The following is an 11,722-nucleotide window of genomic DNA, read 5'->3' as shown; positions in this document are numbered from 1 at the left end:
TAAAAGATAACATTAAAAATTTGAGTCCTCATCATAGAATTCTAGCTAGGGAAGAAGAGACACTGGATGTCTGTAAGACTAATGAAGTAGACTTCTCAATTGGAAAAATACAACACACTTCTTTTATAGTAACTCTAAAATCAAGAAGATATACAATTAAGGGTTTTTTTTCCCAATAATTAAATTTATTATCCATTAGGTCTTAAGTTTCTATCTCATACACCAGGAAATTCTGTTGTATTTTTTTTTTCCCGATTTTGACCCTACTGTTATACTGCAAGAGCCATTGATGAATTAGTAGTGTTGGTGAACATGAAAACTACTAGAGCCATTGATGAATTTGTTGGTGTTGGTGAACATGAGGACTGCCTCTGTGGCCCTTGGATTTGAGAGAGATGGCGTTAAATCTGAGAGAGATCAAGAAAATCGACATGAATGGAGAAGGGATGTGTCAACATTGACGAGTTCTAGAGCCATTGATGAATTCTTTGGTGTTGGTGAACATGAGAACTGTCTTTGTGACCTTTGGATTTGAGAGAGATGATGTTAGATCTGAGAGAGATCAAGAAAATCGACATAAATGTAGATGTGTGTGTTGACATTAACAAGTTCGGAGCTCTATATTGTTTAAACCAATGATAAACTAGTGATAAATTTATTTAAACCAGTGATAAATTTATCACTGATGAATTTGTTAAAAAATTTATAAATAGTAGACTTAATTTGAGAGAGAAAAGGAGCATCACAACAAATTTATCACTAAATTAAGTAACAAATTTATCATTCATAAATTAAGTAACAAATTTATTACTGAATTAAGTAACAAATTTATCAGATCAGTTACACATCTGTAGAAGATCAACAACGCCTTTTAATACACTGATTAGACCCTTTGCATCCCAAACTGGTGATGGAAGAAGATGGTGGCAACAACAATGTCAAAGATGGTAGATTGGTGATGGAGGAAGATGGTAGCAACGATGATGTCGAAGATGGTAGATCGATGATGGAGGATTACAATGCTGAAGCTAACAGATGAATGATAGGGAAGGAGCAACAGTGATGGCAATGAAGGAGAAGGAGATGATGGTTGGTGATGGAGGAGGATGAAGAAATGGTGTGCTAGTGATAGAAATAAAGGAGAGAGAGAGAGAGAGAGAGAGATGTTTGAGTTTAAGGTAAAATCACTCAACTGAATGTAAGTGGTACAAATGAAAGATGGGCTAAATTATTTTTGGTCAAGACTTCTTAGGAATTAAGTCCAGTCCAAAGGACCGGCCCATAACTCCCCCTACAATTAATCCAACTAACTAAGTGGGTCTTTGGGATTTTTTTTTTTTTTTTTTTGAATTTTTAGGAGTTTTTTTTAGTTAATGTGTTTGGAAAGTGACAAAAATCAATGTAAGATTTGACTTTTATCATCTCATTTTTTTTTTTTTTTTGTAATCTTAACTTACGAGAGTGTTTAGATTTGGTAGGCTCATTTTGGATCTGATTTTGGTAATTTGAACCGTTCACTTTTTTAGATTCATTGAGTAGCATATTCATATAAAAAATAAGATGATTGGACATTGATAATTATATGTTTGAATCATATTTATTTTAAAAAAATGAACGATAAATATAATTTCAATAATAACCATTCATTTTTTGTAATACAAATTTATTCAAACACATAATTACCGATGTCTAATTATTTTAATTTTTTATATGAATATTCTTCTTAATAAATTATAAAATACAAATAATTTAAATTACCAATACGAAACATGTGATAAACTCTATAAATCTTTCAAAATTATGAGATGCAATAAATAATACATACTAGTGAGTCTCGGACTCCAACCAACAACACTCCCCAAAGTCCACTCTATGGATGCCAATTTAAACCCAGCCCGATGGGGATCCGATCCCCCGACCCCGATTGAAATGGTTTTTTCCCGAAAATTATCCCCATAGGGCCGGGGATGGTATTAAAAATTAAATCCCCGATGACTTTCGGGCCGAGGACGGGGATAAGTTCCCAAACCCCGGCTCCGGCCCCGGCCCGACTGAACCCCCGTATAGTTATTATAATATATATATATATTATATTATTTGTTTAGGGTTATTATAATATATATATATATATATTATATGTTTAGCCCTCTCTCTCACTCACATCACACTCCTCTCAGCCTCTCTGCCTCTCTCCGTCTTTCTCTCCTGTGGAGATCTTGTGATGAAGATCAATGGCAGATAGATGTCTACAGATTCAGAATCATTGCCGAATAAGGTGTCTACAGGCGACGACGACGTTCCTTCCTCCTCCGACGATGACGATGGCGTTCCATCGAATCAGACCCTCCGACGACGATGATGACGACGACGTTCCACCGATTCAGACCCTCCTCCTCCGAGAGGAGTGCCAACTCCTCTTCCTTCTCCTCCGACGACAACGAGGGCTGCATCCTTCTCCTTCGAGACCTCCGACGACGAGGACGTTCCCTCTGTCTCCTCCTCTCGTCTCCACCACGACAGATCTCTCTCTCAAACCTCTCTCTCTACTCAGATCTCTCTTTTGATTTTTTTTGATGTTGATGATGTTCTATTTGAAGATCTGTTGATGTGTTGTGATCTGTTGATGTTTTTTTTTTTTAAATTTTTCTGGAGTTAATTTCTTTTGAAGATCTGTTGATGATGTTGTATTTGAGCTCAAGTAGGTTGTTGATGGCCGGGGATTTTCGGGGTCAGGGAAACCCGATCCCCGTTAGGGAGCGGGGGTGGGGGGTAGTGGGATCCCCGTCGGGGATCGGGGCCGGGGACGGGGGAAGTTCTGCAATCGGGGATCGGGGACGGGGAGGGTGATCCCTGGCCCCGCCCCGCCCCGCCCCGTTGCCATTCCTAGTCCACTCGAAAAGAATCCTCTCTTTATTTATTTATTTATTTGTTTGTTTATTTTTTTTATTCATTCTTTTTTAATTTTTCACCCCGGAAGTATATTCGCTATGGGTTGTAAAGTCTCAACAATTAAGAAATAAATAAATAAATAAGTAATAAGTTGCCATTACTTTATTTCTTATATATATATATATATATTTAAATAAGCTTTTATAAAAGAACCTGACTAAAAAGGAGTAGGTGGGCAAATGGAATTTAAGGATGAAATGTGGAATTAATCAACCTAAGACTGACATGATTGTCTGAATTTTGGGAATTTAAACTAATCCCAAAAGATTGCAATGCCAAAATCAATAACGAAAGCTAATATGGCCGGGTTTGGGCCATATTAGAAAAATCTCAGCTAGGCCCAGTTAAGCCAATATAGCCGGGTTTGGGCCATATTAGAAAAATCTCAGCTAGGCCCAGTTAAGCCAATATAGGGTAGGGATTGACATGGAGCCGGATTTGGACATGTTTGAGCCAGACCCATACGATATAAAGTGCCTGTTTGGCCGAACTTAAAAGCAGCTTATTTTAACTTTCAGCTTAATTTAAACTATTTTGATATGTTTGATTTAGCTTATAGCTTATAGCTTATACCTTTTTGGAAGTCAGAAATCAGCTTATTCTTTGAGTGGGGCAGGAGATGCTTAATTTATAAGTCAGAAATCAGCTTATGTTCATAGTTATAAACTATAAGCTGTTTAGGCATAAGCTATAAGCACTTTCCCACAGTTCTACCAAATAAGGCCAGAGTTCGTCTGGGATGTAGATTGACTTTTTAGTTATTTTAACTTGGGGTTAAAAGTCTCGTTTGTGAAACACTTTTTGACTTTTATGAGGAAAAAAATAAAATAATTATAAATTAGATATGATATTTTGTCTTATTAAATTAAAAATATATATTTTATCTTTTTATAACTAAAATGGCCCACAACCCAACACAATCCTTCTTCCAAAACAAACCCATAATACCACTTGAAATGATTTCCAAAGTTCAGCTCATGATTGAGTCTTACCTTATTCTCAAGCATGTTCAGAAACAATATAAAAATCTTAAATCTGTCTATCTAGCCTAGATTCGTTTGGGAAGTGAGCTGTTTTTTTAACTTTTTAATTTTTTTTGATTATTTTAATTTAGGGTTAAAAAGTTTTGTTTAGAAAGAGATTTTTAATTTTTTTGACTTTTTGTGAGAGAAAGAATGCAATAATTATGAGTTTGATGTAATATTTTGTCTTATTAGACTAAAAAACCTATTTTGTTTTTTTATGACTAAAATAGCTCCAAATCCAATCCAACCCAACCCAACCTAAGTTGCTAAACGAAGACATAATATAATATTTTTTCATATTTTAAATAAAAAAAATATAATTAATTTAATCATTTAGGTGCGTGTTTAACTTGTTTAAAGCTAATAGTTCAAATTTTATAAGTAATTTTTTACTAATACATTGATTTATGATTATAAAAATTAAAGTTAAATTATGTAAAACATATATATAAATTTTTATAAATACGAAAGAATATTGCATAGTATAATTTGTGGGTGTGTCGGTTGAATTGGGCTACAAGTACTTTTTCTGAACCCCATCCATATTATACTTGGGTTTAAAAATTTGTTTAACCCGATCATATGGACTAGGAGTACTCCCCTCCTAATTGTAATCAAATTGCAAAAATAAATTAATGAAAAATAATAAAAGACAAAAACAACTCTAAAATATTTTATGTACATGTTTGCCCAGTAGATTGAACCAAAGGCTCCGAAATGCTTGATCAACCATGAACAATATCTCTTCTGTAGACTGTTAAAACAAAAAAAATTAGAAAATAGCTTAGCGCTGTAATAGTGAAATTTATAATTAATATTATTCTTTTAGGAGAAAACAAAATAAATGTTCAAAGATGAATATTGTAATGTTACAAGGTAACTATAGGGACATATTTTGTGAATGTTAGCACATGGTTAAGTGATACAAAAGTGTCAGCCGAGGTTTTACGTGGCCTAGTCCTGATGCCAAGGTGATGCCAAAATCCGAGATGAGAGGATAAGGGGTAAGAGTCCTAGAATAGGGGAGAATCTTGGATAAGGATAAGACACAAGAAGAGTTTATCTCTATCTAGGTGGAGGCCCAGGATGAGCATTAAGCTTGAGTCTATTGAGGTGAGACTTTTACAGGGATTAGGTCAGTGCTAGCTATAAAAATAGGGCACCCTCATGGGTCTAAAGTAAGTTTTTTCTTGTGAGTTTAAGCACAATTTGCTATCTTTGAGAGATATTGATTACTGACTTAATCGTCGGAGTGTCCTCGGGTGGATGAACCACCGCCGGATTTTTATCTTTCTACGACAGCTTGTTCAGGCTTAGTCTATTCTGTATGTGCTCTCCAACTGAGTTCTCTGTTTGGTTGTGTGGTCAAAAATCAACACCCATAATTTGGCACCGTCTGTGGAAACGTAAGGAGAATAGATAGCCAACGACGAACATAAATAGATGATTGGGGACGACATCCCTAATGGGAGTGGTAAAAATGCCATTCCTAACATAGAGGAGGAAAACCGTGATGAAGGACCATGGGATTAGAATCCCGGAGAGAAAGACATCGGTCAAGAGAAAGATGCACCAAAGAAAGCAGGCCGAGACGAGTATTACAACGAAAGCGATCTCCAAGTATGGAAAGATAGATGCCTAAGAAGGGACGGCGAGATGAAGGGAATGACAAACAAGTTGACAGACTTACAATCGGTTGTCAGCTTCATGATGCAGAACAACGTTGTGCAACCACCGTTTCTATTGAAGGACATGCCGATTCCAGCGGCCAAGAACGACACCCAGAAAGAGGGGCAGAAAGCAATCCCAGTAGTCCCCCAGTATGATAGGGTGAAGGAACACTCACATCAGCCTTCACGGGATGCCGGGCGAGCAGAGTCGATGAGAAGAGAGTCTCAGAAGACGCCTCGTAACAAGGGAACTTATGTCCAAGAACATCGGCACATTCAGGGAAAGGAACTTTGCTTTGATACGGTGAATGAAGAGAAGCCTAAGAGGACACATAACGACACCGAGAGCAGCGTACCAAAAAGGCTAAAATCCGTTGACAGGCGAGCTCCTAGTCGGACTAAGGAGGATTTGAGGGACTACCTCCAGAGGAAGCGGCAGAATGCCGAGGTCATATCCCCCATCAAGCCGAGAACGCAATTCTTAGTAGAGTTAAATAGGTTTGAAGCTCAAAAAAGATTCCATATGCCGAGGTTCCAGATATATGACGGTAAGTCCGATCCGAATTTTTACATCGCCTTATATTTAAATTCAATGGCTTTGTATACAGGGAATGAACCATTGTTATGCAAGGTGTTTCCCTCATCCTTTGGAGAAATTGCATCGAATTGGTTTCATAAGTTGCCAAAAGAAACTGTGAAGAGTTAGGAAGGCCTGGTCGAGATGTTCGTGGCCAGGTTTTCACGAACAAGTTATAACCATTAAGGTTAGACTCCCTGATGGATTTGAAAATTGGTGAGGGTGAGAGCCTTAGGGCTTATGCTAAAAGGTATTATGAGGTATTCAACCGAATACCAGGATGCAACCAGGAGTTGGTGGTCATGTCTTTTAAGAACGGCTTATAAATACCAAGATTCAACTATAGATAAGACTATGACTCATAAAGGCTACATACACTACTAAAAATCCTCAATCTCAGCCAACTAAGAAATCCTATCTAAGCGTTCCTGGTTTGCATTCCCATCAGATGCTTCATTAGCCAACTCAACCGCATAGAAACTCAACAATTTAGTGTTCAAACAAAAAGAATAAATAGATGAAGTGTTAGGGCATATGAAACCCTCTCAAATATTTTTTATATTCCAAAATTTATGCCATGAACAACTTATAGCTATGTCTAAGAACTTTACTAATGAGACATTTTTGTCATAAATTACCTTGATCAGCAAATTAAACAAATTTATAAGTTAGACGGGTACTTGTACATGTGATTACAATAAGAATTGGTTCTAATAGGCAACAACCAGATCCAATTCCTTGGTAAATATATATATATATTTTTTTCGTCAAGCTTCATATATTTCATTTCATCAATTTGACCAAAAAAAATAAAAACCTGAAAAATGTTACGTTAATAAGAAATTAATGGTCATGTGATGCCTAAAATTTCCATATTAACGCAAGGGAATATACTCTTTACCAAAAGATCAAGTTACCCCACTTGCTAGTGAGTGGAGCGGGAGTGGGAGAGTGTCCTTCTCGTGTCCTTGATGAAAATATCTTGGGAGTGAGAGCACCTACAGAGCACTGAAATCACTTTTGACACAGATAGGCCCACAAGGCATACGGCCCACAGCAAACCACCCCAAACCCATCGCTTGGGACCAATGGCATAACCCGGTTGGCAAAGCCCAGGACAGCTGGAGGCCATCTAGACATGGATGGCCAATGGCATTTGGGCACATGGCAGGTGGGACACGGGCCACATCAGCAGACAAAGATCTGCAGAGTTATTATCACAACGCATCACCATTAATGCATCCCATCACAGCATTTATTACGACAACACCCCCCCGTCGGAACAGAGCCCCATCACCCTAAACAAGGTAAGCTACGGCACAGGCTTTCGGCGAAAGGAAGCACGTCACAGGAGACAGGGAAATGATGACCAAAGGATATAAGCAAGGATAGAAAGACAAGAATAAGGTTAAGTTATCTCTCTCTTGATCCCTCTCCCCATATTCCCTACTTCTTCCTCTATTAATTCTCACGCCGGAGGGTTCACTGGGGGACTGCCCCGTTCCCCTTTGGGCTTGCATGCAGGTCATTTGACAGAATCATCACCCCGAACCGGAACCTGAAGAGCCTGGACTAGTCCGACCCTTTCACTCGGGAAGAAGAACGTTATCAGTTGGCGCCGTCTGTGGGAACTTCGTGGTTTATCCGTGCGCTAGTTGTGTTCACTACCGCCGGAGCCCTCCCTTCTCACCATCACCTTTCCCACTTGCCCGTCCAGGTGTATGGTCACGACCAGGTCCATGGCTTCTCACCACAACGCCGCCGATCACCAAACAGATCCTCCCCACCCAACCAACCCACCACAATACATCATCGAGCTCACCAACAGCATTAACCGCATGGCCGAGCAAAACCAGGCCCTGATCAATGCGTTACTCCAAAGAAACCCCCCCGTTCCACCTCCAAATATCCCACCCAACCAAGGAACAACCCCAGGCCATACTGCTCCACAACCCCCTCCGCCTAACCCAGAAGGTTCGCAGCCCCTTCCTCCCCAACATGAAAACCTACCACCCCCACCTCCACGCCCGCCAGTCGCAGCACTGGCTCCTGAGGGGGAAGCTAGCAGTGTCCAGCCTCCATTGACCGACCAGGACGACAGCATTCCCCTATGGGATGCTGAAATCCGAGCTATGAAACTCCAACTACAAGGGGTCATGCAGAACATTCAGCACAAGCCCTCAGTCACCACCAACTCGCCTTTTGTTGCCTCCATCCGCGACAAACCATTGCCTGCCAAGTTCAAGATGCCTACCGTTGACTCCTTCGATGGCACGACGAACCCAGTCGACCATCTGGAAACCTAACGCACCCTCATGATCCTCCATGCCTTCCCTGACGAGATCATGTGCCGAGCTTTTCCAGTGACACTGAAGGGATCAGCTCGGCTGTGGTTTAGCCAACTACCGGCGGACTCCGTCTCCACCTTTCAACACCTCAGTGACTCCTTCCTGAGCCACTTTATTGGAGCCCAACGTCAGAGACGCCCAGCCACCCAGCTCCTTAACATTCGTCAGACCGAGGGGGAGTCGCTCCGCAGCTTTGTCACCCGGTTCAACAACGAAGCCCTTCAAGTAACGGAGAATGACGACAAGGTCATCCTCACCGCTTTCATGGCCGGCCTGCGATCGTCTGATTTCCTTTTCTCCCTCTCCAAAAATCCCCCAACCACCATGGCAGCTCTACTATCCAAAGCCCAGAAATACATGAATGCTGAAGATTCCCTGGCCGCTCGGCAAGAGCCGACCCCTAAAAATCCGACCCCCAGAGAAAAGAGGAAAGACTCCGAGCCCAGAACCGCCCAGTATAATAGCCAAACACCCCACTATAATGACCGACCCCCCCGAACCGATCGGTCGACTCCGACCAGACCGCCCGGTCGGTTTGAGCGGTACACACCTCTCAACTCCCCCATGGAGCACGTCCTCAATCAAATCCAGCGGGACTACCCCCTCAAGTGGCCCCTGCCGTCCCGAAACCCTTCCACCCGGAAAGATCAGTCCAAATACTGCCGCTTCCACCAAGACCATGGCCATACCACCGACGAGTGCATCAACCTCAAAGACCAGGTCGAGACCTTCATCCGCCAGGGCTGCCTCAGCCGATTCACAGACCCCCGCCCCGCACAGAGGCAAAGAACTGACCTTCCCAGGAACAATCGCCGACGCACACCACCCCGCAATCAAGCCCCACCAAACGAAGGCCACGATCGCCCGCCACCACAGCCTCGGCCTCCGGGCAATCCCCCTCCACCAGTCGGAGAAATCAGAGTCATTTTGGGGGGCCTTGCTTACGGGGGGCCATCCCGCTCGGCTCAGAAGGCAGAACTCAGAAAAATCAGGCAAGGCTCAGACAAAGCAGTGACGACGGTGGACCGACCTCCCAAACAGTCAAAACAATGGATCGAACTCATCACCTTCACCGACACCGACTGTGCAGGAGTCCATTACCCACATGATGACCCCTTTGTCATTTCCGCCATCCTCTCCAACTACAAGGTCAGACGAGTCCTCATAGACAACGGCAGCTCTTCAGACATCATCTTCCTCAATTGCTTCCGCCAACTCAAGATCGGGGAGGAGAGCTTGTCCCCTCTCCAAACCCCTCTGGTCGGCATCACCGGCGACCGAGTGACCTCCATCGGCTCCATCGATCTGCCTATCACCATCGGCGAGCACCCGCGGCAGACCACTAAGTTGCTCACCTTCCTTGTGGCCGACTGCCCCTCCGCTTACAACATTATCCTTGGCCGCACAGCCCTAAATGCCTTCCAAGCCATCACATCCACATATCATCTGGCCATGAAATTTCCTACCGATCTCGGTGTCGGAACTGTCAAAGGAGAACAAACCGTGGCCAGAGAGTGTTATGTCGCCTCACTCAAGGAAGTCAAGCTAAAAGAGGCCATGATCATCGAAGGGCTTGACGTCCGAGACGAGGACGAGCTGGTCAGAGGTGAAACTGTAGAGGAACTTGTTGAAGTCCACATCGATCCCACCAACCCAATCAGAACCGCCAAGATCGGCAGTCAATTACCCGCCCAAGCCAAGGCCGACCTTACTGCTCTCCTAACCGAGCACAGAGATGTATTCGCCTGGACCCATTCTGACATGCCAGGCATCGACCCCTCCTTCATAACCCATCGCCTCAGCATCGAACCCCACTTTCGACCCCACCGCCAGAAGCAACGCATTTTCCATCCGGAGCGCAACACCCTTATAGCTGCCGAAGTTGACAAACTTCTCGAGGCCCAATTCATCAAAAATGTGGACTATCCTAGGTGGTTGTCCAATGTGGTCCTCGTCCGCAAACACAATGGCAAATGGCGGCTCTGTGTCGACTACTCTGATCTGAACCGAGCTTGTCCCAAAGACAGCTACCCCCTTCCTCGCATAGATCTGCTGGTCGACGCCACAGCCGGTCATCAAATGCTCAGCTTCATGGATGCCTTCTCTGGGTACAACCAAATCCTGATGCACACATCTGACCAGGAGCACACATCATTTATTACCGACCGAGGTACCTACCACTACTGTGTAATGCCATTCGGACTGAAGAATGCTGGGGCCACTTATCAGCGGCTGGTTAACACCGTTTTCATCACCAAATAGGCCGGAATATGGAAGTCTACGTTGACGACATGCTAGTCAAAAGCAAATACTCCTCCGATCACCTTACTGATTTATGTGAGACCTTCGCCACCTTGCGCAAGTACCAGATGAAGCTCAACCCAGAGAAGTGCGCCTTCGGCGTAGGGTCTGGCAAATTTTTGGGCTTTATGGTCAGCCAGCGCGGCATCGAAGCCAACCCTGAGAAGATCAAGGCCTTGGTTGAGATGCAGTCGCCTAAGACGGTCAAAGAGGTTCAGAGACTCACCGGCCGAGTGGCAGCCCTCAACCGCTTCATCTCCCGTGCGACAGATAAGTGCTTGCCCTTCTTCAAAGTTCTTCGACAGACTTTTGAATGGACAACTGAATCCGAAGAGGCTTTCCAACAGTTAAAGCAATGCATGGCCAACCCCCCCTTCTTTCCCAAGCTATCACGGGCGAACCCCTCTTCTTCTACCTAGCAGTATCGGGAACCGCAGTCAGCGCAGCTCTCCTCAGAGAAGATGGCTCAATCCAACGCCCGGTCTATTACATCAGTCGGGCTCTCAGGGGCGCGGAGCAGAACTACCCCCTGCTGGAAAAACTGTCCCTGGCCTTGATCATTGCCTCCAGACGACTCCGCCCATACTTCCAAGCCCACTCCATAGTGGTCCTCACCGACCAGCCCCTGAAGAAGGTCATGCAGCAACCAGAACTCTCAGGTAGATTGATGCAGTGGTCCGTAGAACTCAGCCATGCCTCGGCCAGACCGAGCACTTCAAAGCCTCAGCCAGACTAAGCACTTCAAAAGCCTCGGCCAGACCGAGCACTTCAAAGCCTCAGCCAGACTGAGCACTTCAAAGCCTCAGCCAGACCGAGCACTTCAAAGCCTCGGCCAGACCGAGCACTTCAAAG

The sequence above is a fragment of the Camellia sinensis genome, chromosome 10, assembly GCF_055761805.1.
Source record: "Camellia sinensis isolate YWXY chromosome 10, ASM5576180v1, whole genome shotgun sequence".
Lineage (NCBI taxonomy): Eukaryota > Viridiplantae > Streptophyta > Magnoliopsida > Ericales > Theaceae > Camellia > Camellia sinensis.
Note: the sequence above shows the minus strand (reverse complement) of the source record.